A 20,225-nucleotide genomic window follows, 5' to 3' on the forward strand; every position below is an offset into this window, starting at 1 on the left:
AGAATAATTCATATATTTTAATACATAGGCCATTCATTATTATTTTTTTTTTTTTTTTTTTTTTTTTTTTTTTTTTTTTTTTTTTTGAGACGGAGTCTCACTCTGTCGCCCAGGCTGGAGTGCAGTGGCCGGATCTCAGCTCACTGCAAGCTCCGCCTCCCGGGTTCACGCTATTCTCCTGCCTCAGCCTCCCAAGTAGCTGGGACTACAGGCGCCCGCCACCTCGCCCGGCTAGTTTTTTGTATTTTTTAGTAGAGACGGGGTTTCACCGGTTTAGCCAGGATGGTCTTGATCTTCTGACCTTGTGATCCGCCCGTCTCGGCCTCCCAAAGTGCTGGGATTACAGGCTTGAGCCACCGCGCCCGGCCTCATTATTTCTAAATAGATTATAATTTTAGTATTGATTTTATTTTAAATCAAGGAAGTTTCATTTGTTGCTGTTGCCTCTCAAACGTATTGGGAATGGTGTTTAGTTCCTCAATGGATTTAAGATAATTTTCTGTTATTTTTAATCCACCAAATTTTGTAATTTCACTCTGCTTTTATTCAATTTGCTTCAAATGGTATGACACTTGTGAATATTGTTCCTTAAAATTTACTGGTTACATATGGACTTATGTATATGTGTAGTCATTATATATGTTCTTACAGGGAAGAGACTTTATCATTTTTGTTCATCACTGAACCCACAGGTTCAAGAAGATAGAGGGTAGATCCACAGACATTGGTGAAAATGTAAATGGTTGACAAAAATGAAAAAGGAACACAATGCATACATGAAGTATTCCAGATTTTTAGTGTGTCTTGGAGGTTTGTATGAGATTTCACAGAGGTAACCCACAAAAAAAATTTTACTTCTATATTATGACTTCTATTACATCCAGTTTTTCCAAAATTCTATTTTTTTCTGACAGAGTTCTAAACATTGAAAATCATTTAACACAATTTAACACATTACATTCAGTATTTCTGACCATTTTTATCTAACCAGTTACCAGGATGAGTTTCTAAAAAACAACATGAGAGAGATAAAACTTGTTCAAATGTACCCCCCTAAAATTATTAAGGTCTTCTATATTTATGTGACTTATTCCTATCAGGTAGATATTCTTATTATCCCAGATAGTGTCAGCAAAGCTAATACTGCACATTCTGTCTGTACAGTTTTGAAATTTATAAAACTAAGGTTTCATTTCTAATATTCTCCCCTGCCATAACAAGATGGGGATTTTCCGCTGCTCTTTATTTCTTATAGTGCTAAACTTGTACTTTTTGCAGCAGTGGTGATCAGTGAGGGTTTTGAATATCTCTAAAAATAAATGGCTTTCTTCCCTGTACTACAAGTATATAGTCATACAATACTAGGCGTATGTATCGTATTGAAGTTTTGTTTTTATGAGCTTGTTTTTCCAAAAGGGAATAAAATATCTACAAAGTGTGTCAGTGATAACTTCTGAGAAGTTTCTGCTAACTCTGAAAATGCCGTAACTATTTTCACACAATGTTAATTTTCTTCTACTGTAGAGCCTTTCTGAGGTTAATACACCACATTCCTGTCTTATAGAATTTCTATAACTTGTATTGAATGTTTATGTCTCTTCTTTGAGCCTTTTTATTTGTCTCTTTTATGTATAAGTTCTGAGATATGAGTAGAGTGTGAAATTAAATAATTTTATTTCATTATTATTCCCAGTCCAGTTTTTAAATGATCTTTTGTATAGATAGAACATTGGACTGTGAGGAACTTCCTATTTGAGTTTGTAATTCATTAATTAACAAACATACCCCACTGATACAATTTGCTCTTGAAACCCTGACTATCCTAGATTGTTTTGAGACCCATTTAAAACTGTCATAAATTCATTATGTCCTTAAATTTATAACTGTTATCGAAATTATGAAAAAGCAAAAAACCTTCATAGACCTCTGTAATATACAAAGACTAGATTTTGGATGCCATGTTTGTATGCATTTCTAAATTTTAAATTGTCAGATGAACTCTAGGAAACACTATCCAAGGTGTGTGTAATTCATTTCATCATGCATTATGTAGTAATTATACCCAAATGTAGAAGTTGATTGTTTACATGGGTAGATTACTATATACCTAAAATCATGTTTGATGAAACCAGAGGAAATTCAAGATCATGCTTTCAGAAAGTGATAGGACTATTAGATAAGGTTATCACTAAAATTTTTAAAATAAATGTAAAAAATATACTTTAGTGCAAACATATTATGTTTATATATACTATAAAAAAATAACATGAAGTGAAATAATTTGTTTTCTGAAAAAATGAATTGTTTAAAATATTCTGTAGATTCTCCAGGTTATCCAATATATGAAATTTTATTGTAAAACTGGGTCTAATCTTAATAACCAAACAGTAAATGTCAATTTTATTAGTCTAGTTAAAAAGCCGTAATATTAAATATTCATACTATCACTAATCATTGAACAATAATTTATTTTTTATATGGGCATTTGAAGAAAAATACTTCTCTTTGGGGATAGAAGCCTGTCCACAGTCTCCATATGTATGAGGGCTGGATAAAAGTAATTTGAAATAATTTATTTACTGAAATATAGCATTATCTTTAGTAGGTTCATTCTGTTACTTCATAAAGATAATAGATGGTGGGGGAAGATACATGGGTTTCTAGCTTGAAAATTCTGTTAATAATTACAAAGCATAAGTTTGTTTCAGTATGTTTTCAACAGGGAAATAAGAGGAAAAGGAAAGAAATGATAAATTCACTAGAGAAATTCAATCGTAAAAATACAGAACATGTCTGTGTATGTGGTATTGTTACAGGGGGTCTTTGTTCTTCAAGCTCCCAAGATGGTGGCTGGCCGCTCCTAAGATGGTGGCGGACCTTTTCTCTGACCTGGGGTTCTTGGCCTCAGGGATTCCAAGGAATGGTACCTTGGGGCTTGTGGTGAGTGTTATAACTCTATTAGAAGCTGTGGGTCACGGAAGAGAACCGTGGAACCCAGCTATTTGTGTTCAGCTCAATTAGGACGAACCCAGGCACTCAGCTGTGCAGGAACAATGGTGAGCCTTTAGCCGGATGGGGAGCAGCAATGGGTGCCTGGCGGGATCAGGAGGGCAGCAGACACCCTGCCAGATCCGGAGGGGTATAAGTTAGCGTCAAGTCTGCAACAGTCGCTTTCAGCAGTGGTAGACAGTGAGCGAAAGCACAACTGGAGCCGGAACAAATAGGGACCAGAAGAGTGTGCAGTTGCAAGATTTAATAGAGTGAAAACAGCTCCCATACAATGGGAGGGGACTCAAATGGGACTGCCCACTCCCAGCTCGAATACCTGGGGTTTATATCCCACTGTCCCTCCCCCTGTGCTCTCAGGCGATAGATGATTTGATTATTTCTTTATCTCCTGTTTTTAGCCTAATTGGTATTTTAGTGAGCTCGCTACTACCTAATTGGTTGGGTGTGAGCTGAGTTACAGCCTCATGTTTAAAGGGTGGTGCAGTCACTTTCCCCAGCTAGGCTTAAAAATTGTTAGTCAGCCTAGGAAATCCAGCTAGTCCTGTCTCTCAGTATGTCTTTGTACATATATACATACATAACGTAGCCAGGGATAATGGAAATAAAATGGAAGAAGTAAGTGACTACTTGAAGGATATTATGGTATTTTTCAGATTCAGACCCTGCCATTAACCACTTGCTCTCCTAATTCCTGTACACGGGGACATAACATCTTTGCATCCACAAATGAACATATATCAGTACCTTCAACATTAAATATACTTACTTAGTAAATGTTCATTGTATAGTATTAGGGAATATTTTACAAAGAGCTGCCTCTTAAGCTTAGCTTCAAATAGATGAAATTATCCAGAGGCAGATTTCATCAAACATTTATTGAATGTCAGCTATGTGCTGAACATAAGTTCTAAGAATCTTTTAAAAAGCAAAAACTCAATAGTCCTACCTTCTTTGAGTTTAAATTTGGAGTCAGGCAAGAAAAAAAATTATGAAAAATAATTCTATTAAAACAGTGTTTATTATTTTCAAAGACTAAGAAGCAGGATGGTTTGGCAGCACCAAGGGTAATCTGTAATACTAAGCAGGGGAAACATAAGTGAAATAAAGGAAGTGAGAGACTGGTAGAATCAGGAATGCAAGTGGCCAAGCAGAGTTTGGAACAGAAGATGGAAAGGAGGAAATGGGAATAGTGAGTTCACAAGGACTTTATCTTTACCCTGATGACTATAGGGATTCAAAGTCTTCACCCTGAAGCCATGGAAACCTCTTGAAGTTTTCTTTCCTACGTTGTCAAATAATCTCCAGGTGCAATTTAGTATATTGAAATAGAGCTATCAAAGAAGTCACACCATCGATGGGCACATTTATGAGTTCTGGGCAGAATTCACATTTAGAAAGCAGTGCAAATGCTTCCATCCTCCCGAAGTAAACACATTTCCCTGAGTAACCATTGCTTATTATTGGAGCTTGCTATAATGACAGCAGCTAAAGAGCTGAAATCCATTTAGACAATTAGATACACTAAAGGAACATTGGAGTGGCACCAGAATGGAGCTTCTATTTCTAAATGCTTAAATGCCTCTATTTAAACATAAGTCACTACTTAAAAATACAGTTATCATAATTATGAATAGCTGTACATGCTAGCCACTAAAATAATTCCCAAAGTAGTTAAATGGCACTAGTATTCCTGGATGGTCACAGCAATCAAAAACACATCTACTGGAAAGTGATGAACCATCCATCCCACAGCTCAGTGCTTTTTGGTATATAAGTCACTGAAGACTCATGGCTTCCTAAGAACATTGGAAAGCATTTTCAGCAATGCAAAATCACTTGTGCCTGAGCAACAGCCTCCTTATCAAGGCTTCAGAGACTAAGAATTGAAAATATGGAAAAAAAACTCATCCATAATGAATTTGTATTAAATGTTTGTATTAATAAAGAATAATACAAAATGTTTGTATTGAAGAATACTAATCTATTTCACATTAATTAGCAAAATCACAGTTTTTCAACAAGACTCTATTAATAACTTTAATTTTAACAATTATGTTCAACAGTATTCAGATTCTTGGAATTTAAAGAGAAAAAGTGCCATACATTAGGTGCCTATGTCATCCTTGGCAGTAGCAGGAGGGTGCTGTAATTCTTTTGAGGAAGTAATAATAAAAATTGTATTTGATTTATACAAAGTTTCATTGGTATTATAAGAAGAGGTTTTCTCTTTTACCCACTTCACTCCTGTGTCTATCACCATCTCAAGAATTTTCAGGAACTAACTAGCTAAATCTAACTCTTGGTGTGGTGGCAGTGGTGGTGGTGGTAATATGAAAGAGTAGAAGTAGTAAAGAAATGTTATCACAACAAAAAGGAAGGTTTAATAAATATTCAGGTAATTCTAACAATCATCATTACGTACTGCATATATTTTGTATGATACACAAACTGAAACCATGGGGTTCCATGCCCCTCGAGGCATACCTTTTGTTTTCTATTTAAATAATAAAATGATTTGGGCCTTTGCATTGCATTTTATGTATTTCTAGAAAACTTAGTCTCCAATAAGAAAGGTGTTATTTAAGAAAAACATCTTCATTAAAGTTCTTTTCAATAAAATAATACTGTCTGTTAAAAATGTTAACTTAATTTTTATCTTGTAAACATAGGTTATAAAGCTGTTTGATGACCTGGTTTGGTTTATCTAGCTAGGTATCTTAAAGTGTCAAATATATTAAAAATATATATTCATTTACATATATTCTAAACTGTTGTCAGGCATCCTTCTCTTCATAATTTAATTTATTTTGCTTTATTTTTTAAGAAGTCATTTATTTCCATTAAAAAGACACCTGGAAGCTACAGGAAACTCATCTAACTTAGTTGCAGTTCTGATTGCTATCAGCTGTTTGCTATTTTTTACCTGAGTTTCCTGTTTATTTGTAAAGAATCTAAATGGCAGCCTGGTTCATTTTTAAATTTTGTATTAGGAGCAGCATTCACATTTTGTGCTGTGTTTGAATTCAAGAGATGTTTGTCCCTTGGGTGTTTGTCTTAGTTGAATAATATTTAAGTTTTGTGAGGAGAACAGTGTACTTGTTTTACTTGGTCTCAGTTGAGGTCTATATAACATTTGTTATGTGGTTATATGAAATTATATGAAGGTCACTGTAATAGTCAAAATGTGTTATCTTGGAAGATAGTACCACTGAGCTTTTAGTTCTTAAAATTTGACGTGCAATAGAGCCACTTGGAAGTGGTTTTTAAAATGCAGGTTTCAGTCATCTCTGAGAGATTGCAATTTTCAATTCCTGGTTTAGATTTTCAAAAGTTACCAAATGCCTCAGGTGATTCTGATGTAGTGGATTTAGGGAACATTTTCTGAGAAACCCTATACTATTACTCATTAAGACTTTAGCATATTAACAACTCACAAGATGATACTTAAAACTATGCAACAATAGACATGTACATTCTGAATAGGACTGGACATCCAGAAAGGAGTTTAAAGTACTGTTATACTAGGAAGAGCTGGGTATGATATAGTGATGGTAGCACTGAGTTCTGGCCTAAGGCTGAAGTCAGAAAAGATGTGCACCCTGAGGCAGAAAGATGATGCTGAAAAGATAGTAATGGTAGAGTGAAAACAAACTTCTGCTTTAGAGTGTTTTAGCAAAGTAATATTTTTATTAAACTCACACATGCTCGCGTGCACGCACACACACATACACACACACACACACACACACACCTGAAAAGCAGATGACGTTAGATAAAGTGAGTATAAAATCTTGTTTTGTTCCCATAAGAAATAAACTCAGAAAATAGAAATCCTTATCTATGAAAAGATAAATTGCCCAATTTACTGGCTGTTCACCAAACACAGAGCTCAGTGACAGTCCCTATCCTCCTTTGGGATTAGATGAAACCATATGACTGGATTATAGCTAAAAGAGTGTGGGAAGAAATGATATATACCACTTTAAACTCCAGCTCATGAAATCCTCCCACATTCCGTCTTCCATTCTTTTTCTGTCTACTGACTAATTAGACAGGACACTGAGGAGCATGAGGAAGGTAGAGTCACAAAATGGAGAGAGACTGGATCCTTGTCACTTGGAAGAAAATGGTTTAAGTAAGGATAACTGTGTTGGATTACTCTGAGTGAGACATGGGAAACAGAAAAACAACATTATGATTATATGAAGTCACTGAAATATTGAGGTTGTGATATCAGAGAGTTTAAACATTCTGAACACTATCCTGATTTCCCCAAGCCAATATTTGAAGAAAATCTCTGTAACTATTGTTGATAATAATTAAACATGTGTTGGGCTAGGAAAAGCTAATCTTTGAAAGATCTTTACCTTCAGTATTAAAAAAAAAAATTATAGGCACACGCAATTTTCAACTGGAATTTCCACTTTAAGACGGATTTTTGTCAAAGGCAGGAATGCTTGTTGCCTCAAATTCTCCATTTCCCACATTAAAGGTGCAAAAATGTGTTACCATATAGTGCTTTACTCACTATTCCTTCAGTCTCAAATATTCTGTGCTTAAATCCCAAGACATATTGATTTGAAAAATTGATTGCTGGGCTATTTATAGTTTAAAATATATGGTAAGTCAAAATATTCTTATGTTCTTAGGAAGACTGAACAGTTTGAATCATTTGAAAGATACCCAATGTTTATAAACTCTCTAAACATGAGTCTTGCCATGACTAATGAATTCTTTGATCCCTGACCAGATAAAAGTTTTGTTTGTTAGGTTTATAATATGCTCAGCTTCAACCTGTATGTAAATCAGTGAAACTTCTAATTGTCACTCTGAGTCTAGAATATTTTGTTCTTGTACTTTCTTTGGGAAATTGTTTACTCAGTTGCTGCATTTTTCCTGCTGTGAGTCATTTAATTGTACACATTTATATCAGCATTTGTGCCACCCCTTTTTTCTTATCATATCACTTGCATGACTATCTTACCTGTTTGTCAGTTTCCTGAACCCTGAAGAACTTATGAGAAGGTGAGTGAACCAACATCATAAATGGTTATAAAATTTGTTTAAAAAAAACTTACAGTATTATGATTCAATGTTGTTATTTTGGATCCTCCTCTTGAAGCTTTCATGTTTGAAATGTAAAGTTTATATTAAAGACTCTACAGTGATTTACTTTTACCTGCTTTCAAATTTCAAATTTCTAGAAGCCACATCTCATTTTTTGTATTGTAATATATACTTTGTAATTACTTTCCCCAGCCTCTTTCTGCCCTTCACCCTTACCCAATCAAACATATACACATGGGGATAAGAACTCGCTATATAGGATGGTGAGGTTTGGGGGTGGTTTTCCTTATTTTTTTCCCTAAACTCATTGTTGTTGAATATTCTGTTTACCTATAGACAATAATTTCTAATATTGTCTTTTGGAAAAATTGAACAAAGGAATCTCAAGTGTTATTTTTATTTTAAAAGTATGATAAATAATAAAAGTGAAAATGTTGATTTTCAATAGTGTGATGTTTGAATGTAATCTCTGAATATTTCAAAATAATTGAGTTGCTATAGCAATACCTGTTAGTGCAAATGCAAAAAAAAAACCTTTTGATAAGAAGTGTCTTGATTGCATCTCTTCCTAATTGATACTGTATCATATCCATTATTTTCATTAGTTGTTTTTGTAACAATGTAATGGGGTAGATATGTATCAGCAATAAGATGTTTTATAGATAGGGAAACTATCACAACTTTATAATGTTTATCTTAAAAATACAAAATATATTTTAGCACTTTGACAGATCCTTAAAAAAACAATGTATTTATCAGTTGTCTTCAGCATATCTCAGGACAAAGTGTGAAGATTTCCACTGCATCTGAGCATGCAATGTGTGAGTTTAGCACTCACCAAATTTTATTGTAAGTATTATTTACATTTCTAATTTAGTGCTAAAACTTTCTCTTTTTTTTCCATTTATTATTACTGCCAAATACAACAGCTATTGCATAGTAGGTATCCAAAATTATTTCTTTGCAATGTATGATGATGTTTGTTCTTCTTATACTTTTTAACCTATATGTCAGTGGCATGGACTGAATTCATCAGGCACTCTGTCAGGATACATTCAAAACTAGAAATGTGTAAGGACAGATCGATGGGGCTTTCACAATGATCTCCAAATGAGTAAGAGTGTCTCATTCCCAACAACAGTGTGACATTCTAAAAGATATAGATGCAATTTTTATTGCAGAAAGATATATATGTGTATATATTTATATATTTGAACAAAATATTACCAAAACTTACATTTTAACTATTTTTAGGTGCAGAGTTCAGTGGCATTAAGTGCATTCACATTGTTATAGAGCAATCATCACCATCCATCCCCAGAACTATTATCATCTTCACAGATTGAAACTTCATACACATTAAACAAAGCACATCATTCCTTTCTCCTCTAGGCACTGGCAACTACCATCTAATTTCTAGGAATTTGACTGTTCTAGGTACCTCGTAAAAGTGGGATCATACAATACTTGGTTTTTTGTGCCTAAACTATTTCATTTTGCATTATGTCCTCAAGGTTCAACCATGTTGTAGCATGTCAAGTAGTTTCCTTATTTTTTAACGTTGAAAATAACACATTGTGTGTATATACCATATTTTATTTAGCCTTTCATCCACCTTTTGGTGCTGTTGTGCCTATGGTATGCAAATATCTGTATGAGTCCCTGCTTTGAATTGTTTTGTGTAGATGAACCAAAGTGAAATTACTGGATTATATGGAAATTCTAAATTTAATACTATTTTCTACAGTGGAGGTACCATTTTAGATTCCCACCAGAAATGTACAAGAGTTGCAATAAATCCACATTCTCATCAACACTTTTTATTTTTTGTTATTTTGATAATAATAAACCTAATGAATGTGAAGTGATTCCCTCGTTGTGGTTTCAATTTGCATTTCCTTTTCCATCAGTGATGTTCATGTCTTGAAAAACATGTCTATTCAAGTCCTTTGCTCATATTTTAATTGGGTTTGTTTTTGCTTTTCAGCTGTAGGATTTCTATATATATTCTGAATATTAATATTTTATTAAATATATGATAGTAAATACTTTCTCCCCTTCTGTGGGTTATCTGCTGACTTCATTAATTATGTCATTAATACATAAAAATTTAAAATTCTGAAGAAATTTAATATGTCTACATTTATCTTTTGTTGCCTTACTTTTAGTGTAATACCCAATAACTCTTTGCAATCAAATGCAATAAAGTTTCCCTCTATGTATTCTTCCAAAAGTATCGTGTTTTATTTCTTAAATTTAGGTCTTTGATCCATTTTTGAGTTAATTTTTGCATATGGCATAAGGTAAGAGTTAATTATTTTGCATATAAATATTCACTTCTCCTCGTACCATGTGTTGAAGAGACAAATCCTTTCCTCATTGAATGGTTTAATGCCCTTGTTGAAAATAATTTGGCCACATATGCAAAGGTCTTTTTGTTTTTTCCACCTGTGGTCTGTATTTTATTTTTTTCACTGATTAAGATGTCTGCCTTTAGTAGCATACTCTTTTGATTGTAGCTTTTCTTCTTCTTCTTCTTCTTCTTCTTTTTTTTTTTTTTTTTTTTTTTTTGAGATGGGGTCTTACTCTGTCACCCAGGCTGGAATGCAGTTGCAAGATCTTGGCTCACACCAACCTGAACATCCTGGGCTCAAGCAGTCCTCTTGCCTCAGCCTCCCAAGTAGCTAGACTACCGTCATGTGCATCCACACTCAGCTATTTTTTTAATTATTTTGTAGAGACAAGATCTCACTATGTTGCCCAGGCTGGTCTTGAACTATTAGCCTCAAGTGATCCTCCCACCTTAACCTCCCAAAGTGCTGGGGTTACAGACATTAGCCAATGTGCATGACCCTGATTACTGTACCTTTGTAGTAATTTTTAAAATAAGGAAGTATGAGTCCTTTGATTTTTTTCTTCTTTTTCAAGGCTATTTTGTCTATTTGGGGTACATTGAGATTTCATACAAATTTTAGGATGAATTTTTATGTTTTTATTTTATGTAATGCAATTGTTATTTTGGTAGGGATTGCAGTGAATGTGTAGGTTACTTTGGGTAGTGCTGACATCCTAAAAATGTTATTTTCTAGTCCATAAACAGGGGATGTCTTTCCACTTGTATCTTTAATTTCTTTTGGCAGGTTTTTGTAGTTTTCAATGTACCAGTCTTTTGCCTTTTTGCTTAAGCTTTTTCCTAAGTATTTTATTCATTTTGATGCTGTTGTAAATGAAATTGTTTTTTTAATTTCCTTTTTAAATTATGCATTGTTCGTGTGTAGAAATACCACTGTTTTGAGAGTTTGATTTTTGTATCCTGCAACTTTGCTGAATCCATTATATTAATTCTAATGTTTTTGCCTTGTGGAATTTCTAGGATTTCCTACATTTGAGATGATGTCAGCTGGGATCAAAGATAATTATATTTATTCTTTTTCAATTTGAAAGGATTTTATTTACTTTTCTTGCCTAATTGCTCTGGCTATGTCTTTCAATATTGTGTTTAATAAAAGCAGTGGCATCCTTGCCTTGTCTGTGATCTTAGAGGAAAAGTTATTCATCTTTCAACACTGAGGATGATGTTAACTAAATGCTTTTGATATATCGCCTTTATTGTGTTGAGGCAGTCTTCTTCAGTTTTTAGTTTGTTGAATGTTTTTGTCATGCAAGTGCGTTGTATTTAATTCTGTCAATAGATAAGAAATAATTCTGTCTTCCTTCATCAACTGATATTCTGTTAATGTCAATTCTTTCTGTTAATGTAGTGTGTTTCATTGATTGATTTTATTTGTTGAACTGTCCTTCACCCTAGTAGTAAATTTCATTTAATCATTGTGAATAATCCTCTTAACATGCTCTTGAATTTGATTTGCTAGTATTTTGTTGAGGATTTTTGTGTCAATATTCATGAGGAATATTGGTCTGTAATTTTGTATGCTTTTCTTTTAATGTCTTTGCCTTTGATATCATGGTATTGTTAGCCTCATAAAATAAGTTAGAGAGTGTTCCCACATCTTCAATTTTTTGAAGGAGTTTGAGAATGCTTGATGTTAATTCTTTAAATGTTTCTTAAAATTCACTAATGAAGCCATCTGATCCTGAGATTTTTATTTTTGGGAAATTTTGCTTATTGATTCAATTAACCTACTAGTTATATATCTATTCAGGTTTTCTAGTTTTTTTATGATTCAGTCTTACAGGTTGTTTGTGTGCGTGTGTTATAATGTTTAAGTGAGGGAAATAAGGGCCTGGACTTTCTTGGTCAAATACTTTGTTGACATCACTCTCTCTTGAATTACTTTTACCTTTGTGTTATTAACACAACTGCTACCTCTTTGTGTTCTCTAATTAGCATTCTTCAAGTAAATTCATTCACTTGTGTTCCCTTTCCTTAGCATCTGTGACCACGTTCTATTACATTGTATGATTAACCAGAACTACTCAATTGTAGAAGTGTGTCTCAAGACCCCCAGTACTCTGCTTAGCTGCATCACAGGAAGAAAGTTGTCATCCAAGAAAACATCCATTAGCAAGTAAGCATTGAGTAGAGTTTTATAGTCCTATTATGCTCTACTTCTTTAAGTATACTGTCTTTTTATTTTCTTTTTATCTTGCAAAGTCAGTAATTATAAAAATAATCTATACTTTCATTTTTTAGTACATAAGTTAATATGTGTTTTAAACCTACTACATGGTGCTGTCCTATGTAATCTGGTGAGTCCAAACAGCATTTTATACATTTTTCCATGAATGGTGCATAACATGACCTGTCGAAAGCCATGTACACTTTTACGTGTACGACTTGAAAAATAATATTTGAATGTTAACATTGAGGGTAGTCTTGGCTTATGTCTTCCTTAAACACTTTACCCAACTGCCACCACTAGGAACAAAAATCAAACACACACACACACACACACACACACACACATTCTCATCAACTGCCTTTTGTTTACCACTACATTTTTCTTCTGTTAAAATCTAAAGTTTATATGTTTTTCTTACAATCAAGGACTCCTAAAGATGCAAAGGAAATTTTCAAATATAAATGCCTTGAGAGCTATCCTATATAAGTTCATGACAACAGAACACAAGCTTGTATAGTAAGAGCTAACTTTTCTTGTTTTCCAGCCGAGGGATCTCTTCCATGTTTTCAACATTGAGTGGGTATATATGATTGCACCATTAAAATTAATGATTAATGTATGCACAGCTCTCTTTCCATGAATAAAGTCAGCATTTTATACTGAAGTCAGCACATTTTAGTGCAGAGAGTAGCAAATTGGCTTTTGAGAAACATGGGCTCATGTTCTAAGCCTGGTGATAACCAACACTGATATATTTGGGACTCAGTCAGTTCAACTATAAAATGAGAGTGTTGAATTAAATTATTTCTAAAGGCCCTTATATATCTAACTCTTCATGATTCTATAATCAGATAGTTATTAAATTTTGAATCTAGGTATCATAGTATAAAGAGAACAAGAAATAACTTAAAAGCATATCCATCTGAAACATTTTGAATTAGGTTACCAGAAATCCTCTACAGAAATAGCAAAGGAGGCACTAGGGTGAATTATTACAGCTTAAGACAACAGAATTAGACTCTTAAACAAATTTGTATACCCAAGTCTTTCAGAAAATGGTACAGGTTGTCTGCAAACTTTACCCTGAAGGTAAAATAGATCACATCTCTGGGAGTTTTCCTGGAGGGAATTGCTGGCAGGAAGGCTCTTTGGAGTGTAACATTACAAGATACAGCTCAGATATACTTTGATTCATTCCTAGGAAAACATGGTACAAGTTTTTAATAAAAAGAGATATAAGAACCTTAGAGAAAAAAACCCACCTTTGCTAAAATGTTATAAAACAGGAAAGGAAAAGAGCAATGAAGAGCAATTTCAACCTCAATAGGGAAGGAGTGTCTTCTCTATTTAGCGATCATGACATGAGAAGTAAAGAACAAAATATACCTGAAATGATTTCAAAAAGCAAACAAAATTCTATAAATACTCAGTTTACTAAAGATAAAAATATAATACTATTGAGTAATGGCCTAAAAACTTTCTTTTTGTTAATATCCTCTCTTATTGGCTTATAATTTACACATAACTGAAAATTGTTATAGTTTATAAATGTCTAATGTGCATTGCTATTTATGTAACATTTCCATGTGCTATTCAAAGATACAATGCCATTATCTTTCGTTTCTTCAAAAATTTCTCTATTTCACATTTTCATATATATGGTAGTTAATTTATATTACTTTCTCTGCTCATGAGTTTTAATAATAATGGAGAAAAAACATAGCTGAAGAATAATGAAAACATTGAAGAGTCTATTTAAATTTGAATAAAATAATTCAAAAATAGGTGAAAGTTTATGAATTTTGCAAAATGTATTTTACATAAGGTTACAAATGTGAATTAAAAACTAGGATATTTTGGCCAGGATTTCAGTCTTCAATCCAGGATGTAACTTCACATTTTTTTCTACAGTATAAGAAATGAATTCATTGGAAAATCAATGATTACTTTGTTTTGAGACATACAAGTTATAGAGATGTAATTTTATGACATAAAAAAACAAGGGTGTGGGGACAGAACTGTCAAGGAGCAGAGGGTTTTTTTGTTTGTTTGTTTGTTTTGCTTTTTGGTTTTTTGTTTATTTGTTTGTTTTGAGACAGATTTTTTCACTCTAGTTCCCCAGACTGGAGTGCAATGGCACAATCTTGGCTCACTGCAACCTCTACCTCCCTGGTTCAAGCGCTTCTCCTGCCTCAGCCTCCTGAGTAACTGGGATTACAGACATGTGCCACCACACCTGACTAAGTTTTTGTCTTTTTGGTAGAGACAGGGTTTTTCCACATTGGTAAGGCTGGTCTCAACCTCCCGACCTCAGGTGATCTGCCCATCTCGGCCTCCCAAAGTGCTGGGATATCAAGCATGAGCCACTGCATCTGGCCTTAGTTATTTGGAGAGTAAACAAAACTGACAAAACTTTAGCTAAATTGACAGAAAAAAAGACTCAAATTAGAAAAATCAGAATTTAAAGTGAGAACATTATTTTCAATTCTAAAATAACAAAAAAAAAAATCATAACATAGTTCAATGAACAAGTATACACCAATAAATTGGATACCCTAGATGAAGCAGAAAAATTTCTAAAAGCACTAAACTAAATCATGAAATATAGAAAATCTGAATATATCTGTAATTATGTCAGTAATCAAAAATCTCCCAACAAAAATGATTATTCGAGGTGATGCCTTCAGAGATTAATTCTAGCAAACATTTAAAAGTAAAATAACACTAATCCTTCTCAAACTCTTCCAAAAAATTATAGATCTAGGAATACTTTCTAACTCAATCTCTGAGGCCAGAATTTCTCTGATATTAAACCCAGATACCAAGACACTTTAAGAAAACAGAACAACAGACCGATGTCCCTTATCAACATTAATATAGAATTTCTAGACAAAACATTAACAAATTGAATTCAGCAGTATATTAAAAGAATTATATACCATAACCAATTGGAAATTATTTTTGAAATGCAAGGATGCTTCAACATATTAAAACCAATGCAATAAACTCCATTAGCAGAATGAGGGAAAAATATTACCAGGATGATAATATTTATTGATGGAGAAAAAGCATTCAACATAATCCAACACTCTTTCATGATAAAATTACTCAACAAAAAAGGACTACAAGAAACTATCTCAACATAATGCAGGCCATATATAAAAACCCATAGTGAACATTATATTTAATATTGAATGACTGAAAGTTGCTCCTCTAAGATCAAGAATAAGGCAAGGAATCCTGCTTTTAATAGGTCTACTCAACAAAGAATTAAAAGACCTAGCCAGAGCAATTAGGCAAGAAAAAAATAAATGTCATCCAAATTTGAAAGTAAAATGTTAAATTATCTCTGTTTGCAGCTTGTATGATGTGATATGTACAAACCCCTGAAGATTGTAGAAAATTATTTAGAGCTTATGAACAAAATTGCAATATAGCAGAATACAAAATAAACACAAAATTAGTTGCATTTATACACACCAACACTGAAAAATCTAAAAAGAAAATTAAGAAAAAATTGTAATTTACAATAGCATAAGATTAAAATACGTCAGAATTGGCTTAACAAAGGAAGCAAAATAATCATAAAATAAAAACTACAAAATATTGTTGAAACAAATGAAAGAAGACATCAATATATGGGAAATCATTCCATGTTCATGAATTGGTAAAGCTAATATTTTTAAGATGTCAATATTAGCAAAAGTAATCTACATATTCAATTCAATCCTTTTCAAAATCACAATGCCTTTCTTTTTTACAGAAATAGAAAAATCTATCCTAAAATTTGTATGAAATCTCAATGGACTTCAAATAGAAAAAGGACTCCTGAAAAATAAAAAGTCAAAGGACTCACACTTCCTTTGTTAAAAAATTACTACAAACTACAGTAATCAAAACAGTGTGGTACTGGCACAGAGACAGACGTCTTAACCAATAGAAGAGACTAGAGACTATGGAAAAATAAAACATTGTATATATGTTTAATGATTTTCAACAAGTGTGTCAAGACCATTCAATGAGGGCAACGACAATCTTTTTAAAAATATTACTAGGATAATTAGATTATCTATATGCAATAAAATGAAGCTGGGCATTTACCTTGCATCATATACAAAAATTAACTCAAAATGAATCAAAGTCCTAAATATTAAGACTATAAAACTCTTAGAAGAAAACATAAGGCAAAAGCTTCATGACTTGAGATTTGACAACATTTTTTTTTTCCAGAGGAAAAAGACACCAAAAGCAAAGACAACAAAAGAAAAATATAAACAAGTTGAAATTTATTTTAAAAATCAATCTTAACAACTATCCATACACAGAATTACCTTCACAAGAGCTAAGAAAACCAGGTAAGAGATCACAGAACCTGCTTGTAGCACAACAATAAGAAAAGATAAATTGAGGTTACATAGAAAAAAACAGTATTATATTATTTACATCACCCCTATCTCAACCTCAGGTGGCACTGTGTGAAGAGAGATACCATTCTTTGGAAGCAAATAGAAAAGTGAGCATAGGACTTTGCCTTGGACACAAACATCACGTCCATCACAGTAAAACCTAAAAATGAGTAGACTTCCAGAACCCAGGCTCCAGGCTAGTACCCACAGACTGAGCCTCTATGACTGCCCTGGCACCAGGCTTCAAGGCTGCATCACTGACACCTGACTTCAGAGACCCTATGCTCTAGACAGCACTCAGTGACAAATGGGACTCAATGGACCCTGAGCTTCTTGTGTGCCCCAGTGCCAAGTTGATCAGAGCAGGTCCTGGGCTTTAGATCCATGCCAGATGGCCTGCCTAGAATCTCTGGACAGCTAATGGTTGAAGGGTTTTCTGAGAAAAACCAATCTGTGAAGATGACAATAAATACATACTCCTTCAAATATGGAGACATTGATTCATGGCCAAGGATCAGGAAAAATCAGGGAAACATAAAATCACCAAAGGAACAAAATAGAATACCAATGACTGACTCTAAAGAAATGGAGATACATGGTATATCTGACAAAAAATTTACTTTAAGGGAGCTCAGAGAACTTCAAGAAGAGAAATGATTCAATCAAATGAGGAAAATGATAAGTAACTAGAATAAGAAATTGAATGGAGAGATTGAAAAAAATAAAAATAGATAAAATATAAATCCTGGAGCTGAAAGATACAACGAATGAAATGAAAATTGCAATAGAAAAACATCAAGAGCAAAATTGGTTAAGCAGAAGAGTCTGTGAAATCACAGATAAGTTATCTGAAAATATGCAGTCAAAGGAGAAAAAAAAGAGTGAAAAGTAATGAAGAAATTACAAGATTTATGGGAAAGCATCAAAAGAGAATTATTTTTAGTCAGGAGTTTGAAAAAGAAGAGAAGTATAAAGAGTAGAAATCTTATTTGAAGAAACAGAAGCAGGAAACTTTCCAAACCTGGAGGAAGATGAAAGTATACACGTAGACAAAAGTTAAAGGTCTCTAATTAGATTTAATCTGAATAAGACTATTTCAAGACATATTATATCAAACTGTCAAAAATCAAAGACAAATAGGGGACTCTGAAAGCAGCAATAGAAAAGAAGCAAATAGCAAAAAGAATTTCCAATATAGCTAGTAGCAAGATTCTCAGCAAAAACCTTACAGTCCAGGAAAGCATAATGTGATATACTCAAAAGTTTTGAACGGGAAAAACCTGACAACCAAAAGCCCCAAAGTACTATTTAGAACAAAACTGTCCCTCAGAAATGAATGAGAAATAATGACTTTCCCAGACAAAGAAAAGCTGAGGACCTGTCCTACAAGAAATGCTAAGGAGAGTTCTTCAAGATGAAAGAAAAGGATCCTAATGAGTAACATTAAATCATATGCTAGTGTAAAAATTACTAACAAAAGTAAGCACATAGATTCAGAATAATACTATAATGGTGGTGTGTAAAACACATATCTTAATATAAAAGGGCATACGATAACATTGTTTTTTCTTTGCATTATTCATATTTATGCTGCTATATGAGTTTCAGAACCTTATTACTTTAACTGTCTCCATGGTCCTACTTCTGTACAACTGAAGCTCAAATTTGATTGTCATATTTATCAGTCTTGCCTTCCAGTCTACTCAGACTACCTACCTACAGTATTACCTACAGTATTATTACACTGTAATAATCATTGACAATAACACAACTTATATTATTGTCTATGACAAAATAAAGCACCGATTGATATGCCTCCTGATGAGATTTGGCTGTGACCCCACCCAAATCTCACCTTGAATTGTAAAAATTCCCACTTGTCAAGGGCAGAGCCAGCTGGAGATAATTGAATCACGGGGAGTGGGGGATGATTTCCCTCATACTGTTCTCCTGGTAGTGAGTAAGTCTCACGAGATCTAATGGCTTTATAAATGAGAGTTCCCCTGCATAAGTTCTCTTGCCTGCTGGCATGTAAGACGTGTCTTTGCTCCTCTTTTTGCCTTTTACCATGATTATGAGGCCTTACCAGCCATGTGGAACTGTGAGTAAACTAAATCTTTTTCCTTTATAAATTAGCCAGTCTTTGGTATGTCTTTGTTAGCAGTGTGAGAAAAGACTAATACACCTCCAAACTCTATTTAAATTATAAAATGTGCAAATTAGCCACCTCTTGTATAAGATTTTTTTAACATTTAAAGTGCATGAAGCACATAAAGTATAAAAAAGAACAGCAATATCCTCAGGGTTCATAGAAAATTGTATTCTGGGTTACCACTCCAGACCTTCTGAATCAGAGTATCTGGGGTTAGAAGCCATGAATCTGTGTTTTACTACGTTCTCCAGATTATAGTTATGCAAAATAAAATGTGTAAACAGGCAGCTTATTTTTTTCTGTAGCAAAATAACATGAGACTTTCCTCGATTATTTCACGTAGTAAAGAAAAAATTTGCAGGTAGTTTAGTATTGAATTACTTGTATAGATGAATGATTAATTTTTTAATAGAACGATTGAAAATTGTGAAAATTGAATAACACATGTACGTAACACATAACACATAACACTATGTAACTCATTATTATTTTCATCATCATGGTATTTTAAGATAATCATTTTTATATTTTAGTATATTTTAAATCAGTACAATACTTATAACCAGTGCAATTGGAACATTTATATATTGATTTAATTTATAGCTGTTTTCTTTCTGGAATGTCTTAAATAGAATACTGTATCTTGCATAAGCATGCTATATCATCATTCCTTTTTTTTTTTTTTATTTCTGCCTCTGCTGTATATGGAATGTAGTAAAACATTGTTTTTATTGGTCTTAGTTCTGTCATGAACTTACTGTGATTCCTTAAACAAGTAACTGAAATTATGCAAGCTTCAGGCTCTTTCATAAACTAAGCAGTCAAAACTGCAATTTCTTCATCTATAAATTAGGGAGACCAATTGTCTCTCTAACTCTAATGTTCTATAATTTTATGAAACACTATTTGAAACAAGACCAATTTATGGTGATGGATCAAGGAATTATGGGTTGGAGGACTGAGTGGGCTAGGAATCTCCTGAAGAAACAGTTTTGGACAATAAGTAAC

This window comes from Chlorocebus sabaeus, chromosome 9 (genome assembly GCF_047675955.1).
Source record: "Chlorocebus sabaeus isolate Y175 chromosome 9, mChlSab1.0.hap1, whole genome shotgun sequence".
Lineage (NCBI taxonomy): Eukaryota > Metazoa > Chordata > Mammalia > Primates > Cercopithecidae > Chlorocebus > Chlorocebus sabaeus.